Raw genomic sequence first — 19,674 nt, forward strand, 5'->3', positions numbered from 1 at the left:
TGTCCTCGAGTTTCACAACAGTGCAGTTGTGGTGTGTTTTTACTGTTTGATTCTTCAACATATTTTGATGGTGGGTTTGGCATGATAACAGGCAACTTGTTCACAAACACAAATCTTCCAAGAGTATTCTAAGTATTGTAGTAATGCACTAAAACCACTAACATAACTTTCCAAAATCACAACAGTATACATACTCTTTTCCACAACAACAACAAAAAATGTTATTATTATCACTGATAGCATATGGCTTCTTTGTATTCTTTTTATTTTCATAGAAGAATTCAATTATGAACCAGATTATATAACTAGTGAATCAGTATAAAGTAAACTCGTCCAAATACTCCTAATGTGATTGATTCTTTATAGATACTAGAAAATGTACACCATCAACTTGCATGACAAAAAGTCCCAATGCCTAAGAGGCTTAACACTCATATCTCAGTCATGGCTGCATGACCAGGAAAATGAACATCATGATGGACTGCTGTATTCTTCACATTGTGCTCATGGACAAAGTCAGTGTAGTTTCTATGTGCAGTCTGGGGTGGGGGCAAGGCCCTTGTGTTCCACTGGTTTCCACCACATTGACAGCCGTCACTGGCAGCAGAGAGCCATTTCCTGTCATGCTGGTCTGTTTCATGCTGACTCCGCAGGAGATTCTCTATCTCCACCAGCATGGGACCAGAGGATGTGGAAGAAATCACAGGCTGAGTGGGTCGCACATCCCAAGCCTGTTGGAGGCCATTATTCTGAGTTGAAACATTATTTTGAACACGAAGTGCTTCAGGTTTTGTTGTACTTGCTTTCATTTGGAGGATTCTTCGAGAATACCGTTTGCTGGGCCTTCTTTCAAAGGATGTAGATCTTCTGGCTTTGTTAGTTTTTGTGGGCCGATACTCAGTTTTCCCACTGTATCTAAATCGTGATCCTAGTCGAATAAATCCTGATTGATGAGAACTCTTTTGAACAGGGCCTCGGAGATGGAAAAAGGCATGATGCTCCACAGCACATTTCCACAAATGTTTGCATGCTTTTGGATGATCCAGTCTAAAGACAAATGTATGCTCTTGTTCTTTGCCCTGATCATCATCTTCTACAACCACCAGGGTTAATTTACTCTTCTTAAAATCCAATTTGGTTATCTTCGGCCAAAAAAAATAAGCCAATTTTAGTCTCTCCTTCAAAAACAAGGACTCCTGTTGGAGTTAGTCCCAAGCTATAGTCATTCCCGTCTCTAGCTTTGACCACGTGCATATCAACTCCATACATTTCTAGCCATTTGGCTTTATTCAGATAATTGGTTTCAGCTTGTGCTGGTGTCTGACCTCTGTATTCCTTCCATTTTTCAAAAATAGCCAGTTCCATCTCTTCAGTGTGAATGGGAGCAAACCTGAACTCAGAGACAAGCTCACGGCTATGTTCAGCAAGATCATAATCTCCAAGTTCAGCTTGTAGATTATAGGCTGCCAATTGCACTGCTATATCAAAAGAACATTCTAATTTTCCACTGAGAATATCTTGTCTTAACTTCCATCTCAGTTAGCTTAGCCATTATGAATGTTCTAAATTCTTTATCAGACATTTCCAAGATTTGCGTTGAACTGCTTGTGGATGAAGAGGAGTTATTCTTTTCCCTTGGAGGAGAGGTATTTTCTTGCTTTCCCATATTTCTTGTGGTCCTGCGGTGATTTCTTGTCATCTGATGGATGGTGTGTTTCTTTCGAATTCTTAAAGTTCAATCGCACTAGCTTTGTTTGCTGGAGGCTGAATTATCAGTAGAAAATCTCCATTTCTCCTGTCCCCTGAAATGACTAGTTTGCAGCTAAACTTACATTTTAAACATGTATAATAGTGTCTAGTTACACTAAAAATAGTAGGTGTTCAGCACTCAGTGTTAGACAGTACTTAGTTCTTCATCCACATTTTTGCAGATGCAGTAACTGAGGCTCGGAGAAGTGAATTAACTTTACTAACATCTTGGGGACAATGTGTTCAGTCTTCCTGTGAGCACATTGTAATGAGACTGTGAAGAACCATCAGCACTTGAGCATCCAAATGAGTATCCTTGCTGGGAGCACTCCACTTGAAAAACCACACAGTTATCAGATAATGTTCATTTCTAAAAACATGGTTGAAATTATGCTTTTGGATTGTCCCGTGGCTCTCAAGGCACGCATTCTTGAGAGTCATTTTTATGATAGAAAGTTCTTATCCATAGAGGATAAATATATTTTTTAATAACCCAAAGTGACTTAGGATAAGATGAATCATCTAAAAATATCTTTTGACTTTTGGCTTCCAGATAGAACGTGGAAAGCTGAAGCGTGTCATTCCTGCCCTAATAACAAGAAAAGGAAAATAAATCTACAAAGTATAACTTTTATATATTTTTTAGAGTTTTTTTTTTTTTTTGCATGTGTGCTCACCAGAGAGAGAGAGACAGAGACAGTGAAAGGGGAAGTGAGAAATCACGCCCCAGGGGAGATGGCCATGCTGCAATCCTTTTTTCCTTCATTCTCCTCCCAGGATCTTGTGCATGCACACATGTCTGGCATGAGTTTCAAGCCACCAAGTTTGGGACTCAAACAATAGTCAGCCAGGTGGGAATCAAGCGACTTAACTGCTATGCCATCTGCTGGCCTCAAAGTATAACTTTTCTTGAGCCAGTCTAAAAACTGATTCACAGGGCAACCAAATAGTGTGAAAGCTAAGAAGAGACAGCCTTCTCCATACACAGACAGGAAGTGAGCACTGGTTCACCTAGAAGAGAGCACAAGAGGAAGACGGGGCAGCATGCCATCAGTAAGCAGCTGCAAAGTTTGAAAACTCGTAGAGGCCAAGAGTGGGTTATCATGAGACCATAGAAACCCTAGGAACTGCAAACAGGGAGCTCCTACCACAAAGCAGCTCTTTTCCATGGCCCTCCACTAGACACCTCTGAAAAAGATTCAGGGTAGGGTGAGAATCCAGAGAAAGCCTTCTCCCATTGTTAAGGCTTGAGCGAGGGGAATGGGCATAGCCGTGGGAAAAGCAAAAAACCACCCATACCCTCCTTCCTTATGAAAAGCTTTAAGCCACTCAATAGCCCTAGAGCATAGGTGATGACTCGTTGCAATTGGAGGAAGGAACAACAAAGAAATCCCTGCTCCCAAAGGGAAAGGAGCAGTACTCTCTCCTGGGCCCACACCATTAGGTCTCCTTTTACTGGATAAAAGTCAGGATCATTGAGGAAATCCCACTCCCAAGACATACAGAGACCCAGTGCCTGTTTAGAGCTGAGGCTGAGTCAGAACAACAGAGGACCCCATTCCCATGCTTCCACACCCACCACCAGGCTAGCAAGCACCAAGTAACAAGAGGAACAAAACAGGAGCCACCAGCAGAGCAACAAAAGACAAGGAAGGGATTCTGTGTGTGGACAGGCACACAGGGAAGACTGAAAGCTGAGGGCAAAGAAGGAACATGGAAAAAAATTCCTTCTGGAATTCCAGTCCCTCACCCTAAGTATATGGTGATGCTGAAAAATCTTAAAGATAGTGCTACACAGAAAGTAACCATAGCGGGGGCCAGCAGTTGGTGCAATCGGCTATCGCTGGACTCCGATGTAGTCAACTGTGGTTCGAGTCCCAGACCAGTGGCTTAAAATCACACCAGTCCCATGTGCATGCATGCCCAAAATCCCAAGAGGAGAATGGAGGAGAAGGGGCATGGTCATCCCCCTGGGGGTGATTTCTCACTTTCTGTCTCTCTCTTTTGTTTGTGAGGGGGACCTGTGCCCAAAAAAAAAAAAAAAAAAAAAAGAAAGAAAGAAATAACCATAGCAATAACGAAATCCAAGCCCAGCTCAACTCTCTCTTTTTTTTTTTTAAAGAGGTTTCTGCTATAGGGCACGTGAGCTCGCCAGAGAGACAGAAAGCAAGAAATCACTCCCCAGGAGGGATGGCCAAGCCACAATCCCTTCTTCTCCATTCTCTTCTCAGGATCTTGAGCACACATGCACACCAGACAGGCATGAGTTTAAGCCACTGGTCTGGGACTCGAACCTCAGTTGACTACATGGGAGTCCAGCGGCATAGCCACTGCACCAACTGCTGGTCCCTCAACTCTTGATTAGATTGATTTAATGTCCCATATTAAAGGCCTGGAAGCAGAGTATTGCCCATCTCCAGGCAAGAATATGATTAACTTCAGTCTCCACTTTCTTATAAAGGTTGTTTTCAATTTAAACAAAAAATGGTAAGATGCACAAAAAGGCAAGAAAAAGGCAAGCCATTGTAAAGAAACAAAGCAATCAATAGAACCATAAACGGAGGAGACAGATTTTGGAACTATCAGAAGGTAAAACTTAAATTATTGGAACTAATATGTTAAAGGTTCTATTAGAAAATATGAGTGCCAGTTGTTAATAGATGGAGCATTTTATCAAAGAGATGAAAATTTTTTAAATCAAATGGAAATATTAGAAATAAAAACAATGAATTTGTTTAAGCAGGAGAAAGTTGTAAAGAGGTTATATTCATCCTAACAACAAGAAAAGACTGGATAACTTAAAACAATTATAACTTAAAAAAAAAAAGATATGTGACGTCACAAGAAAACCAACTTCCATGATATTCAAGGAAAGATAGGATTTTCCAAGAAGAGACAGGATTTAAGCACTGATTTACCTCAAGTAGGGCAAGGGTGAAAGACAAGGCTTTCATAAACTAGGGTAAAAAGAAATTCAGCTGAATTTTTAAACAAGCTGCTAAATATCAAGGGTAGGATAGCATGAAAGTAATGTAATGGGAGTCATGGACATGGGAAGGTTGCACACAATAAAAGAAGAATTAACACTACTGAACAAAGACAAAAATGATCAGCAGAACCAACTTCGATGCTGGCCTAGATGTTGGCAATTATCATTTAGGGAATAGCGAATGACTAGGATTAGCATGTTAAAGTATCCAATGGAGAAACTGGAAAATGTGCATGAATAGATGAGCTATTTAGAAACTATGAGAAAGAATACAGTGGAAATGGAAATGCTAGAAATAAAAAGCATAGTTAAGGAGAATAAGAATGCCTTTGATGGGCTTACAAGTAAACTCTACATTGCTGATGAAAAAATAAATAAATTTGCCAATAGGTCAAAAAATATTACCTAAATTGAAATAACTGGAGAAAAAAAGTGAAAAGTTAGGAGAAGAAAAAACATAACAGGACAGAATGCTACAGCTATCAGCAATACCAATCAGTCCAACATAGTCTAATTAGAAGCCAAAAGGAGAAAGGAAAAATAAAGGGAGGGTAGAGACACACTTGTAAAAGTAATGGCTAAAAATATTTCCCAATCAATATGACACCAAACCGCAAGTCCAAGAAACTCTGAGAATACCAAGCAAGATACATTCCACCGACATCCCCAATCAACATCCCCAATCCTCACTAAAAAAAGCCTAGATAAATGTATTCTAATTTTTGAAAAGCAAACATAAGAAAATTTTAAATATAGTCAAAGAAGAAAGACACATTACATACAAGATGAAGATAAGAAAAACAGCAGATTTCTCTCCAGAAATTATCAAGGCATAACACAATAGAATGACATTTTTAGCAGGCTGATGGGGATGAAAGGAGGCAGCCACTAAATGTATACCCAGCAAAAACATTATGCAAAAATTAAGGAGAATGCATTTTTTCAGACAAATAAAAGCTGAAAGAATTTATTACTAGCAGATAAGCACTAAACAATGTAAAAAGAAGATCTATAAAACTAGGAATTTGACAGCAGATAAAATGTGGGTTTACACAAAGAAAGATACATGGAAATGCTTAAGCTAAATGTAATATTCACTTTTTTTCTTCTTTTTTAAAATCACTCTAAAAGAGAACAGCTGGGCCAGCAGATGGTATGAAAGCTAAGGTGACTGGTTCTCACACGGCCAACACTGCAGTTTGAGTCCTAGATCCAGCAGCTTGAAAAACACACTGGCACATGTGTGTGTGCGCCCAAAATAATGAGAGAAGAATGGAAGAGAAAGGACTGGGATGTGGCCATCCTCCTGAGGAGGTCATTTCTCACTTTTCCTCTTGCTTTCTCTGGTGAGCATACATACCCTGTAGCAAACTGAAAAATAAAATTAAAAATTTTAAAAATAAAGATTAAGAATAGTGTGAGGCAAATACAGCAGCATTACATCATGTGTTTCTAGTGTATGTAAAAAATAAATGACAATAAAATACAAAGCGTGCAGAGAAGAATTGAACATATACTTGAGTAAACTTCTTACACTACATGTGAAGTAATACAATGTTATTTGAACTTAGATGGATTACCAAAGGCATATTGATAAATAAAATGACTTAATTAAGGTTGTGTAAACTCCAAAGCGACCATTAAACAAAGTAAGAGTTTTTAAAGCTGAATAAAATTAGCCAATTAAGATCAATGTGAATAATACAAAACAACTTATAAAAGAGAAAGAAGACATAAAAAGGCAGCAAGAAAAAAATGGAATAAATAGATAACTAACAAAATAGCAGATTTTTTTGAGAGAGATTTTTTGCTATTGGGTGCATGTGCTCGCTGGAGAGACAGAGACAGAGAAAATGAAAAGTCATTCCCCCTTGGGGGATGGCCACACTACAATCCCTTCTCCATTCTCCTCTCAGGATTTTAGGCACACACACACACACACACACACACACACACACACAGTGAATTTTAAGCTGCCAAGTCTAGGACTCAGACTGCAGGTGACCACATGGGAGTCCAGCGCCTTAATCATCATGCCACTTGCTGGTCCCACAAATATGGCAGATTTTAATTCAAACATATAAATAGCTTAATTAAATGCAAATAATCTATTCTTACCAGAGAGATTACCCTAGTATGATACAGTAAGAATGGCATACTACAACTGTGGTATTCTTGGCCAAAAAACGCATATCCACAATCTATCTATGAGAAAACATCAGACAAACCCAAACTAAGGCATAATCTACAAAATAACTATTACTCTTCAAAAGCGTCAAGATCATGAAAGACAGGGAAGAACTGAGAAACTGTCAAGGGTTAGAAGAAACCAAGCAATCAGGGACCAGCAGGTGGCATGGTGGTTGAGGAGCTGGACTCCCATATGGCTGACCATGGTTCTAGTCCCAGACCTGGCAGTTTGCTTTCTCACCTTCTCTCTGTATTACTCTATGTCCTCTAGCAAATTTAAAAAATAATAACACTAAATTAGGGAAAGTGGCATGGTGGTTGGGGGTGTTGGATTCCTACATGGCTGACTACAGGTCAAGTGCTGAACCTCGTGCCTTGCTTTCTTGTTTTCCCTTTTTCTCTCTCTGTTCAAATTTTAAAAATAATAAGAATGAATAAATTAAATAAATAAATTTTTTAAAAAAAGAGGTTTTAAAAAAATAAATTAAATAAATTAATTTTTTTTGAAAAGTAGAAACCAAGCCACCAATGTAACTAAACACAATGCGGAATCCTGGATTGGATTCTGAAATAAAAAGAAACATTAGAGAAAAAAATTAGTGAAATCTGAATAAAGTCTGTAATTTAGTGCACTTCTTGGTTTTGAGCATCATACTGACATTTTGCAAGATATTAAGAAGAATCTGGGTGAAAGGTATATGAAAACTCTCTGTACTAGTTTTGCAACTGTTCTGTAAATATAAAAGTTTCCAAATAAAATGTTAAAAAGAAGCTAATTAGATTAAATGATAAAGTAGATCTGACTATAAGCTGTTTAGAAGAAATCCATTTTAACAAAAATACATAGATAAGTTTTTTTTAAAAAAAAGAGTAGAAAATACAGACCAGGCAGACACTAATTAGTAGGTGGAGTATCTATAATAATATCTGAGAAAATAGACTTCAGACGAGTATTGGGAATAAAGAGGGACATTAAATATTAATTGAGCTAACATTTCAACCAGAAGATAGAACATTCCTAAATGTATATACCCTAACAATAGAGGTTCCAAATATTGAAACAAAAACTGATCAAACTGGAAGGAGAAATAAGCACTAACAGAACAAGCAGAAAGAAGATCATTGAAGATTTATCAGGCTTTAGCAATACTATTAAACATCTTGACCTAATTGAATTTATAGAAAATTCGAAGCGATGACATCAGAATATAAATCCTTTATACCTGAATTATTCACTAAGATATTCTGTAAAGCAAGTTTTTCAGCTATTTTAAAATAATTGATATGGGACCAGCAGGTGGCATGGTGGTTAAGGCGCTGGACACTCCCACATGGCCGACCAGGGTTCGAGTCCTGAATCCGGTGGCTTGCTTTCTCTCTTCTTTTCTCTCTCACTCTCACCCTCTGTCTCTCTCTGGTCAAATTAAGAAATAAATGAATGAATAAATAAATAAATTAAACAAATAATTAGTTTTTTAAAAAATAAAATAAAATAATTGATATCACAGAAAGCATGATGTAACATAATATTATACTAAAAACAGATAACAGGAAAATATCTGGACTGTACTCAAACATCTGATAATTATGTATCATACCAAACATTTAAGGAAAATATAAAGCCAATTCTACCCCAAATTTTTCAAAATATAAGATAGCAGAAATTGCTTCTCAGCTCATTTTAAAATTACCCTGATAGCAAATCCAGAAAAAGATATTACAAGAAAAGACAAATATCCCTCATGAACAAGTTGGGAAAATTATCAGCAAAATAGTAGTAAGTCAAACCCAACAATATATAAAAAGGATAATATATTCTGAGAAGGCAAAGTTGATGAAAAATGCATATTAGGAAAAACAAACTACACATGAATTTGAAATTTTTGCACCCAAATAATCTCATATTAACTTGTTAAAAAATGTCTGAATAGAATCAGTTTGAGTCACTAAGAAGACTAAGACATCAGTTTGAAAAGCAACATAAACTCTTCTAAAATTGAAACAGAAACAGACGTCAAATTCATGATGAAGCTTGAGAGGAAGAATGGTGAAATCATGGATGCTCTTCAAGTTTACGGGGACAGTATCCCAAAGAAATGAGCAGTTCACAATGGATAACTTGTTTTAAGAAAGACAAGACAATGTTGAAGAGGACGCTCTCCATGGCAGATCATCCACATCAATTTGCAAGGAAAAAAAAATCGATCTTGGTCGTGTCCTAATGGAAGAGGACCAAGCAGTAAATACAATAGCCAACAACACAGACATCTCAATGGGTTCAGCTTACAAAATTCTGACTGAGGGACCAGCAGATAGCGTAATGGGTACGTCGCTGGACTCCCACATAGTTAACTGTGGTTCAGGTTCTGGACCCAGTGACTTCAAACTCATGCTGAGCATGTGTGTGCATGCTCAAAATCCTGAGAGGAAAATGAAGCAGAGGGATTACTGTGTGACTATCTCCCCAGGGGATAATTCCTCACTTTCTATCTCTCTGTCTCTATCTCTCTCTTTCTCTCCAGTGAGCGCACACACCCTATAGCAAAAATCTGTTTTTTAAAAAAAATTCTGATTGAGGGACCAGCAATTAGTGTAATGGCATGTTGCTGGACTCCCATGTAGTCGACCATGATTCGAGTTCTGGACCCCGTGGCTTAAACTCACTCTGGGTACATGTGAGTGTGTGCCCAAGATCCTGAGAGGAGAATGGAGGAAAAGGGATTGCGGAGTGGCCACACTCCCTGGGGGGACAGAAAGCAATTTTCTGTCTCTCTGTCTCTCTCTGTCTTTCTGGTGAGCGCATGCACTGTATAGCAAAAACCTCTCCAAAAAAAAAATTCTGATTGAAAATTAAATTTGGGCTAAATTTTGCCTAGTGGATACCAAACCTATACCCCATCAACTGCTGGCAAGAATAGAGCTTTCAATGGAAACTTTAAACAAGTGAGTCAAAACCCTGAAACTTTTTTGTTTCCAAAGAATTCTAACAGTAGATGAAAGATGGCTTCACCAGTATGATCCTGATGACAAAGCACAATCAAAGCAGTAACTATCAAGAGGTGGGAGTGGCACAGGGAAAGCAAAAGTAGACCCGTCAAGAGCAAAGGTCATAGCAAGAGTTTATTAAAATGCTCAAGGCGGGCCCAGAAGATGGCATGGTGGTTAAAGTGCTGGACACTCCCACATGGCTGACCATGGTTCGAGTCCCAGACCTGGTGGCTTGCTTTCTCACTTTCTCTCTCTCTCTCTCTCTCTCTCTCTCTCTCTCTCTCTCTTTCTCTCTTTGATAAAATTTTTAAAAATGAATGAATAAACAAACAAAAAATGTTCAAGGCATCTTGGTTGTCAACTCTCTGGAGGGCCAAAGAACAATAACATCTGCTTATTATGAGAGTGTGGTTAGCTGAAACTTCTCCAGATAGTCCTCCACTACCACAATGTTCATTTCTCTGACCAAACAAAGCCAGTTATGGGAGAGTTTGGATGGAAAATCATTAGGCATCCACCCTACAGTCCTGACTTGATTCCTTCTGACTTCTCTTTGTTCCCTAATCTTAAAAAGAAAAACAAAAGCAAGCAAACAAACAAAAACTTCAAAGAGCACCTATTTTTCTTCATTTAACAATGAAGAAAAAGACTGTATTGATATGCATTGATATGGGTAAATTCCCAGGACCCTCAGTTCTTTAGGGATGAACTAAATGGCTGGTATCACCACTTAAAAAAAATGTCTTGAACTTGTTGGAGGTTATGGTGAAAAATAAAGATTCATTTTTAAAAATCTTTTAATTCTATTTCTAATTAATTCTATTTCCTCATGAATATGCATGCGTGTATAGATTTATTATAGAAATTGGTTTACACAGTTATGGCCCCGAAATCCTACAGTCTTCCATTTGCAAGCTGGAGAACCAGGAAGGCTGAAAGAGTCATTCATTTCAAGTGCAAAGCCTGAGGACCAGGAGCTCCAACGTCTGAGGACAAGACAGGATGGATGTCCCAGCTCAAATAGGACACAAATTTTCCTTTCCTCTTCCTTTTTGTTCTACTCGGGCCCTCAACAGGTTGGATGATGCCCACGTACATTGGTGAGGGCAATCTTCTTTACACTGTCTGCTGAGTCAACTATTAATCATTTTTAGATTCATCCTCATGGACACTCCCAGAAATATTTTCTAACTGTCTGGTTATCCTTTAGCCTAGCCAAGTTGACATCTATAATGAACTGTCACAGGTAGATGTATGTTTAACTCACACACGCAAAAAAAGGCGCACTATGTTTTTTTTTTTTACAATTGTAGTTTCCTGTCATCAATGTATGGAAATTCCAGTTACCCTGTGTCGTCACCAAAACAACGTGCTGACAATTAGGATGAGAACATAATTATACTCATTGTGATTTTATTTTGCATCGCTCTGATGGTTAATAATGTGTTTTTCTTGTGCTCATTGCCTATTCACATATTTTCATTTGTGAAATATCTGTTAATAACAGATTACTTGCTTTCCATTGAGTTATAGGCTTTTTATTATTGAGTTGTGGTGGCTCTTTGTATATCCTGGATACAAGTATTTTTCTTTCGTTTTGAGAATATTTTCTGAAATATTTACAAATACTTTATTTTTGTTTTCAATTTTGATAACATCTAACTTATCCATTTTTCTTTTAATGTTTATTGCTTTCTGTCTTCTACTTTAGTCATTTTTGTCTATCTATAATAAAAATAATCTCCATTTTTTTTATAGAAGTTCTACAGTTTTAGCTACCCTGTTTAGGTCTATGATTTACCTTGAATTAATTCTCACTTATGGTGTGAGGCAGGGGCTATAGTTGAATTTTTTTTCTCTCTCATATGCATGGCCTGTTGTTCCAGTATCATTTGTTGAAAAAATTTCCCTTTCCTCCATAGAATTGTCTCGGTGTCTTAGTTGAGAATCAGTAAACCATATAGGTATGGATATATTTCTGAAATCTACATTCTGTCCCATGGACTTTATTTGCCTATCTTTATGCGAACATCACACTGTTTTTCAGTATTACAGCTTTATAAGTAACTCTTGAAATAAGGTGGTTTAACATAATTCTTCTTTTCCAATATTATTTAGGCTATTTTAGGTTCTTTGTGCTTCCATATAATTTTAGGATAAGGATGTCAGTTTCAGGACCAGTGGATAGCATAATGGTTATGTTGCTGGACTTGCAACATAGTGGATCATGGACCCAGCTACTTAGAACTCATGCTGGACACGTGCATCCATGCCCAAGATCCTGAGAGGAGAATGGAGGAGAAGAGATTGTGGGTTGGCTATCCCCCCTGGGAGATGATTTCTCTTTCTCTATGTCTGCCTCTCTCTGTCTCTGGCAAGCACACAGACTCTATAACAAAAATCTCTTTAAAAAATAAAAAAAGAATGTCAATTTCTACAAAAAATCTTCTTGGGATTTTTTTTTTAAGATTTTTTTTACCATAAGGTCTGTACACTTGCTGGAGAAAGAGAGAGAGAGAGAGAGAGAGAGAGAGAGAGAAATCCCCTCCCAGGAGGGATGGCCATGCCATAATCCCTTCTATCCATTATCCTCTTGGGATTTTAGGCACACACACACACACACACGCCCAGTGTATGTTTCAAGTCACCAGGTCCAGACTTGTGGGATCCAGGCTTTAACCACCCAGCCACCTGAGGGCCTTTTGCTGGGATTTTGGTAATGAAGATGTTGAACCTATAGATAAGTTTGGGAAGGATGGATATATTAACAATATTGAGCATCTTAAAACATTTATATAGGTCTTCTTTAATACTTCTCAGCAATGTTACTTCATTTTCAGAATAGCAGCCTTTTATGCCTTTCACCATAAAGTTGGGAGTTAAAAACAAAAATGAATGATATTTAATCTTGAAATATAGTTTCTATTTTTACTAGGAGTAAATTCCAAATCAAATAAAGAAAATTTCTTTCATTCATTTTACCAACAAATGTTCAAATAACCCCTAAAGTAAGGCAATGTTAATTGCTACCAACCCAATAGACAGATCAGATTATTAGCCCCTGAAGATAGGAGTGATAGCAGAGGGTCTCTGATTGGGTCTGAACAACCCTTAACAGATTTTCATAGCCAGCTGGTACTTTCCTAAGAGCATTTTGAAAGACTTATTTTTCCTCCAAGCTGAGTTTTACTTGTCCTTCAAGACTCAGCTCAAGTGGCGCCTTGTCTGAGAAATCATCTCCAATGCCAACTTGCTGCCCATGCTGACCTAGTGACCTACTGCGGCTGTGTCTAACCTTGTCTTACCTTGCGGTTAGTCAGGCTGTGCTTATAGAGCACTGAGACCTAGTGACTTAAATGCACACAAGTTTACCCAATCACCTCAAAGACCATCTAGAGATAGGGGGCCGAGGCTAGCATGGAGTTTCCCACGGTCCTCAGAACCCATTCTCTTCTCTAACTACTCCAGTCTCCTCTCTGCATAACTTTCATCCTCAGTGTCACCTCATGATCCAAAACTGGCAGCTGGAAATGCAGCCTTTTCCGGTCTACATTCTCTACAGCAGAAGGAGCGGAAGGTAGCAAAGATGCGCCTCTCTTTAGCGGTCTTCCCAGCTGTCCTGTACAGATTGCACTTCCACTTCATCACATTGGCCAGAAACTGATCAGGGGACCATGCCTAGATAAAGAAGCCTGGGAGATGTCATCTTTACCCTGGGTAGCAGTGTTCCCAGCTAAGCATCTGGTTTCTGTCACCACTGAAGGAGAAAATGGATACAGATGGGCAACCAGTAGTTCCCACCAAACTGCCAATAATATACCACATTACAATCATCGGCCGTCTTTGTTACAAGAATGTGCACCTGAGTACCTGGTGCACCGAGTGTGACTGCAAACAGCTTTTAACTTTGGTATTAAGTACACAAGTGCACTAGCCCTAAGTGAATATCTTGATGAATTTTCCACACATATACACACCTGTAGAACCACCACCCAGATCATGAAGAAGACCATTTCTGGACGTTTCGTTTATGTCCCTTCCCAGTTAATGCCTCTTATAGGCATTCAATTCTGATTTCTCTCACCTCAATGACTTCTGCCTGTTGAAATTCAAGCAAAGGAAATCATAGGGCTCTTAACATTTTAGCTAAACCAGTTGATGATTTCTAGGAATCGCAACCATCCATTCCAGTTTTTCTGGGTGAGTCTTCACTTCAAATAAGGGGGTTGTTATAAAAACGTACTGTTAGGATACTGAGTTCCTAACAGACACACCCCAGCTCTGTCAACAACAGACTTTATATAGTCCAAGTCCCTTGGTTTACAACAACTTTCCACACTAATCTCATCTGTTCTCCTTTTCGAAAGAAATATGGCCTAAAATGCCACCTCCATTAGGACGTCTTCTGTTGCGGTGCTAGGTGTGCAGGACACTCCATGTGCATTTGACGGGGATAGTGGTGACAGTGGGACAGAAACAAAAGCTGGCAGCGGAGATGAACACACTCAAGGCTGGCCATCTGGAGCACCTGCAGCTGGCCCAGTGTGACGCTGCATGCCAGTCCAAACTGCTCAGCTGGGGACTCTCTGACTCTGCCACCCCCACCATTGGCAAGGAACCATTGCCCTACTCGCTGGCAGTCAGCGCTTTCTCTATTGGTCAGAAATAGAGACGTGGGCCCCAGATTTGTTAATCACACCCAGCAGGACGTGGCCAAAGCTTGGCAGAAAAGTAAGCCGCAGACAAAAGGCTGTCAGGCTGTGTCTGATGGGAAGGCAGCACTGCTCTGTGGCAGAAGCAGAGCATCTTCCCTTGCATAGGGAAACACCCCCGTTCTTCCTAGAAGTCTCCCCCAAAAGTTTGTCAGGCTTTGGCTACAACCAGAAAGTTGACTAGGACCAAGAGGAGGGAGGAGAGGGGCAGTGAGAAGAATGGAGAGGATCCCCCGCCATGAGGGTGCAATCACTCCTGTGGACACCTGAGGATGGTGGTATTGTAACTGGGTGCTGTCTGCCCTCTGCCCCGCAGCTCTAGGTACAGGAGAATGCACTGACAGACTCCCTGGAGAACGGAGTTCAAGCCCCGCTCCAACATGAGGTGTTCCAGGCTATCGTTGAGAGGCTGCTTGCCCACGACCCCAGGCTGGATCTTCTACCCAGGTACTTCTAACTTAGTCCTGCCTCCCCCATCATTCTTTTCTCCATTCACACACGCTAGTGCCATGGGACCACTGCTCAATTCAGCTTCATAGAACGAGCAGGAGATTGCTTTCCCTGAAGTCTTTGCCCCCCAAAGCACACTGGATTATCTTCAGAAACCACACTACTCAACTGGCAGCTTGTCTTTTGTGTTCTTTTTTTTTTTTCTTTTTAAAAAATTATTTATTTTATTTATTTATTATTCATTCATTTATTTTAATTTGACCAGAGAGGGACACAGAGAGAGAGAAAGAGACAATGAGAAAGCAAGCCACCAGGTCTGGGACTCAAACTGGGGTCAACCAAGTGGGAGTGTTTAGCACCTTAACCACCAGGCCACCTTCTGGTCCACAAAGTAAATGATTTTTTCCCCCAATTTGTAGTGTATGATATACGCAGTTAGAATTTCTTGAACCATTAATGATCAAAGTGTCTGAAACAGTTTCCAACATTGAAAATATGTCTCTGACCCGCTGTTTTAAGACTCACTACTAATTAAACTATTTATTTGACTTACGGGTGTAGAAGAAGCAAGGTTGTCAGCATATTTGTTCTCCTTGTACATGTGCTTATCCTCAACAAAATTGAGGAAAACACCTGCTTTGAATCAGTCTAGGCATGAACAATCACTTATTCTTAATTTTCCTCTCCAAATATATATTGAGAAATTAGTTTCGCCCACTGAGTTGGAAACAGTCTGGAGAAACAAGAGATGGCATGTGAACAAGTATAAACAGACTACATGATGCAGAGTCATATTCAGAAAACCCTAGAGAGCGTGTAAGAATGCCTTCTCATACTCTCCCCTGAATTTGTCGATGTGGATGTGATGTGCAGGCACCTGCCTAAGGTCTCTCTCTCACAGAGACGACCACGCTGACATACCTCTTGAGGTCCCTCCATCTTCTTTCTGAGTCTCTTTTCCAACTTCCTGGGAAACTGTCCAGGGAAGAGTTTTTCTTGCGCTCAACTCCTAACCTTATCATTAGTCTCAGAGAAATTTTTTCAGTTTTGCTCTGCCTAAAAAAGCATTTATAATAAAATAATTTTAGTAGTTGCTAAGATTATATAAAGAAAAAGCACTGTTTGTCGCAACTACTTCTTTGTTCCCTGAAACAAACAAACAAACAAATAAAAAACAGCCTAATTAAATAAACACCTAAGTTAAAAACTAAAATTAATAGGTTAGTCACAGAGGTGGAGCAGTAACAAACTGCTTTGTGATGCTAAAGCCACATGGCAAGGTCCCAAGTTTGTGTCCTAAGGTCTTACCTACAGGGTGTGCACGCACGTGTGCCTGTGATCCTGGCTGGCTGAGACCTCAGGTGAGTCACGGTGTGAAACTCTTGTTGGGGGTGACTCTCCTCTCTCTTTCTCCTGGAAGAAATATATAAACAAACCTTAAGAACAAATGAAATGATTGAATTAAAAGTTGAAAAATCATTTGGATGCTCTTCAAATGGCATCAGTGAGAGGAATGGAGGGAACATAGACCCAATGTAACGTCTTGGTGAATTTCCAGCAAGTTTTCTGGAGTAGAAATGGAGAGTAGGAGTTTGTGTTGAGAAGTGGTATAGAGAAGGTAAAACAAAGGGGAAAGAGAATCATTCTTTTTAAAATCAACTCATAGAGGTAAAGTGCAAAGGAGGGGAGATAAAGAGGAAGAAAGAATTAAGTGTCCAGAATAGAGGGTTTTGTATAGATGTGTTGAGATCGATTTTTCTTTCTGAGAAAAGTATACCTAGAAAATGTATTCCCATAAATATTTCTCTGGATAAACAAATTCACAGCTATGATTTTTTTGAGCCCTGGTTCTTTTTTCTTTCTGATTTATGTATGTGAACAAGCTTCAACCCATTGTTGTTCTTATGTATGAGAAGGATTCTGAGTTCTGCACACCCAGGCACTTCCTGCTGCCTTTTAGACAGTCATCAAATGCCCTTCCTGGGAACTGGTGGTTCTCAAATCTTTGATCTTGTTTCAGCTTTTAAGGGCACAAAGACAAGGCACTTCTTAAATAATGCAGCTAGTGCAATCTCCTAGACAAATGGCAAATTAATCAGTCCCTAAATCCTTGTTTTTTGAAGACTTGTGCATTTTTAAAGAAGACGGAGTAATTGTTTAGTGACTTGGTGCCATTGATTTTCATTATGGATGGTGTTGGCTGGGTCCGTGTCAGGTCACCAGGGAGAGATAGCCTCTGCATAGCTAAATAAAATGGAAAAAGAGGTACTTCTTATTTCATATTCACAAGAAGAAACTCAATCCTTGAAGAAGCTTTGCATGACCTTCCCTTAAGAACAACTTTTTCCCATTGCATGATTTTTGGAAATGATGACAAAAATCTCACTGCATAGATATCAACAGGATGTCTTGGCTTCAGTGGTGCAAGAAAAATTCTCCACCTGGGACAATTTTAAAAGAAGAACGAGTCTGAAACAACATGAACAAAATGATTTAAAATATTCTATTGAAATCCATAGTGCATTTCATGGCTGTGGTTGAACATGTTTAGAATAGAACAATCAAATCAAATGAACACTACTCGTTTCAACTGACAAAAAGAACAGAAGTTTTGTTTTCAAAAGTTTCTTTTAAGTTAGGTAGTCTGCTATTTTATGAAGGTTTAACTGAAAATTTCATCTCCTGATACTGAATTGGTTACCGTTAAAATGCCTATTGTTAGTCCCAAGATAGCTATCCTTTCTGAGACTTTCTAAATAGGATTCTCTTACATTTGACTTAGGGATAAACTCGTTTTAAATTTATATCCAAATTTCACCCTTCCTTCTCCATTTTGCTGAAGGGTTGGTTAAACATTATTCACTTTTGATTCAGGTTTTCCTTACACCTGTAACCAACTTTATTTTTTTATTATTATTTTACTTTTCCCCCAATTTCTAACGTTTTCAGTTTGTGTAGGCTTTGGCACTGAAGTTTATGTAAGTGAAGTGTTTTCAGAGGCTTCAATCTTTTTGAAATAAAATCCATAATTTCTGTGCTTCATGATGGCTGCTTATATTTTTAACAAGAAATCACATATTTGTCATATTGTGATGACTCACTGAATTACTCCGGAGAAAAGTGTGACTCTAAAAAAATTTTTGCCTTGATTATTATTTTTTTTTTTAGATATAGGCCACAGCAATTCCTTTTTAAATCATAATTAAATGTTTTGAGTCAGCGAGCCGTTTATATAGCTTAGAGAAAAAGGAACTGTTCTTTGCTGGAAGGGAGTGTTTGTGAGATTTGGCCCTTCTAATCTACTTGATAATTTCCTTCTAAATATAGTCATCATGAGCTATTAAGTAAATATATCAATTAAAGACATAAAAGACACTCTCATATAATTGCAAATGACTTTTATTAGATAGTATGCTACTATAATGTGGAAAATTTGCCAAGCAACTTAAAAATCTATGCACATCATTGATTCATTGACCAAATATTCGTTATATAGTTTAATCTAGACCTGTTTAGAAGCCATGTTCCATGCTTTCTATGTTGTCTTCATCTCATTAACTGTCCTATGTTGCCAATAATGGCAAGGTCATCTTTATCTTGTCAATGAAGATGGAGTTAATATTTTCTTGGTTATCCATTTGACTATTATTCAGAGAAGAAAGTAAATATGGAGATTTTACTGGAAATATTTACTCTCCAATACTTATTTCCTTTTTCTTTTGTTAAATTTTATTTGCTATAGGGTGCGCGTACTCACTGGAGAGAGAAAGAGAGGGAAAGTAAAGATCACCCTCTAGGGTTGATGGCCACCTTTCAATTCCTTCTCCTCCATTCTACTCCTAGGATTTTGGGCACGCACACACACACATGCTCAATCACACACGCACACACACACACATTCCTGGCATGTTTATTAAGCCTCTAGGTAAGGACTCAAATGATGCAGTTGCCCATTTGGGATCCAGATATCTACCACCATCCCTTCCTGTCCTAATACTTCTAAGCAGTACTAACTTTTTGTAGCAGGAGTCTGCCTTTTCATTGATCAGTTACTATTTCGAGGGAACTCTCGACTGTGAGACCTCAGATGGTATTTTCAAAGAAGGGAGGGAGTAAATTATAATTTAATTTGTTTCCCAGTTATTTTATATTCACATCTTGTTTTTACATTTAATAATACAACTTTTTTGCCATCTTGGCTATACATTTTTTGTTGTGTATAATAAGAAAAATATTTCATCAGGAATATTGCCAGTGTCCAGGTAATAGTTAGGACATCAAAAAACACTGATAGATATAAAGATTGGTGTTTTTGGTTGTGTCAGACAATGACATTTTAATGCAAGATTATTTGGCAGTCATTTTTTCCCTGTGATTTAAATGAAGTGCTCTAGAATAATGAGTAATGACTGCATTGGGGAAAGTAGTCAAAATAACTTTGTGACATAAATAGATTCTGCCTTCTTTTTTCTTGATAACAGACTGCAAAATCTATCCCATTATTTGAGAGTGACATGATAAGGGGGGAGGGGAGAAGAGAAAAACAACAGAACGAATGTAAATTTGAGAAGATCCATTTTTAAATTTCTACTGCTT

At 38.5% G+C, this 19,674-nt stretch overlaps 1 pseudogene; it reads right to left on the bottom strand.

The window, feature by feature from the left end:
- Window positions 1–343: 343 nt before the first annotated feature.
- On the bottom strand, window positions 344–15,679 carry LOC102481488 (band 4.1-like protein 5 pseudogene; annotated as a pseudogene).
- Window positions 15,680–19,674: the final 3,995 nt, after the last annotated feature.

This window comes from Tupaia chinensis, unplaced genomic scaffold, assembly GCF_000334495.1.
Source record: "Tupaia chinensis unplaced genomic scaffold, TupChi_1.0 Scaffold000119_2, whole genome shotgun sequence".
Lineage (NCBI taxonomy): Eukaryota > Metazoa > Chordata > Mammalia > Scandentia > Tupaiidae > Tupaia > Tupaia belangeri.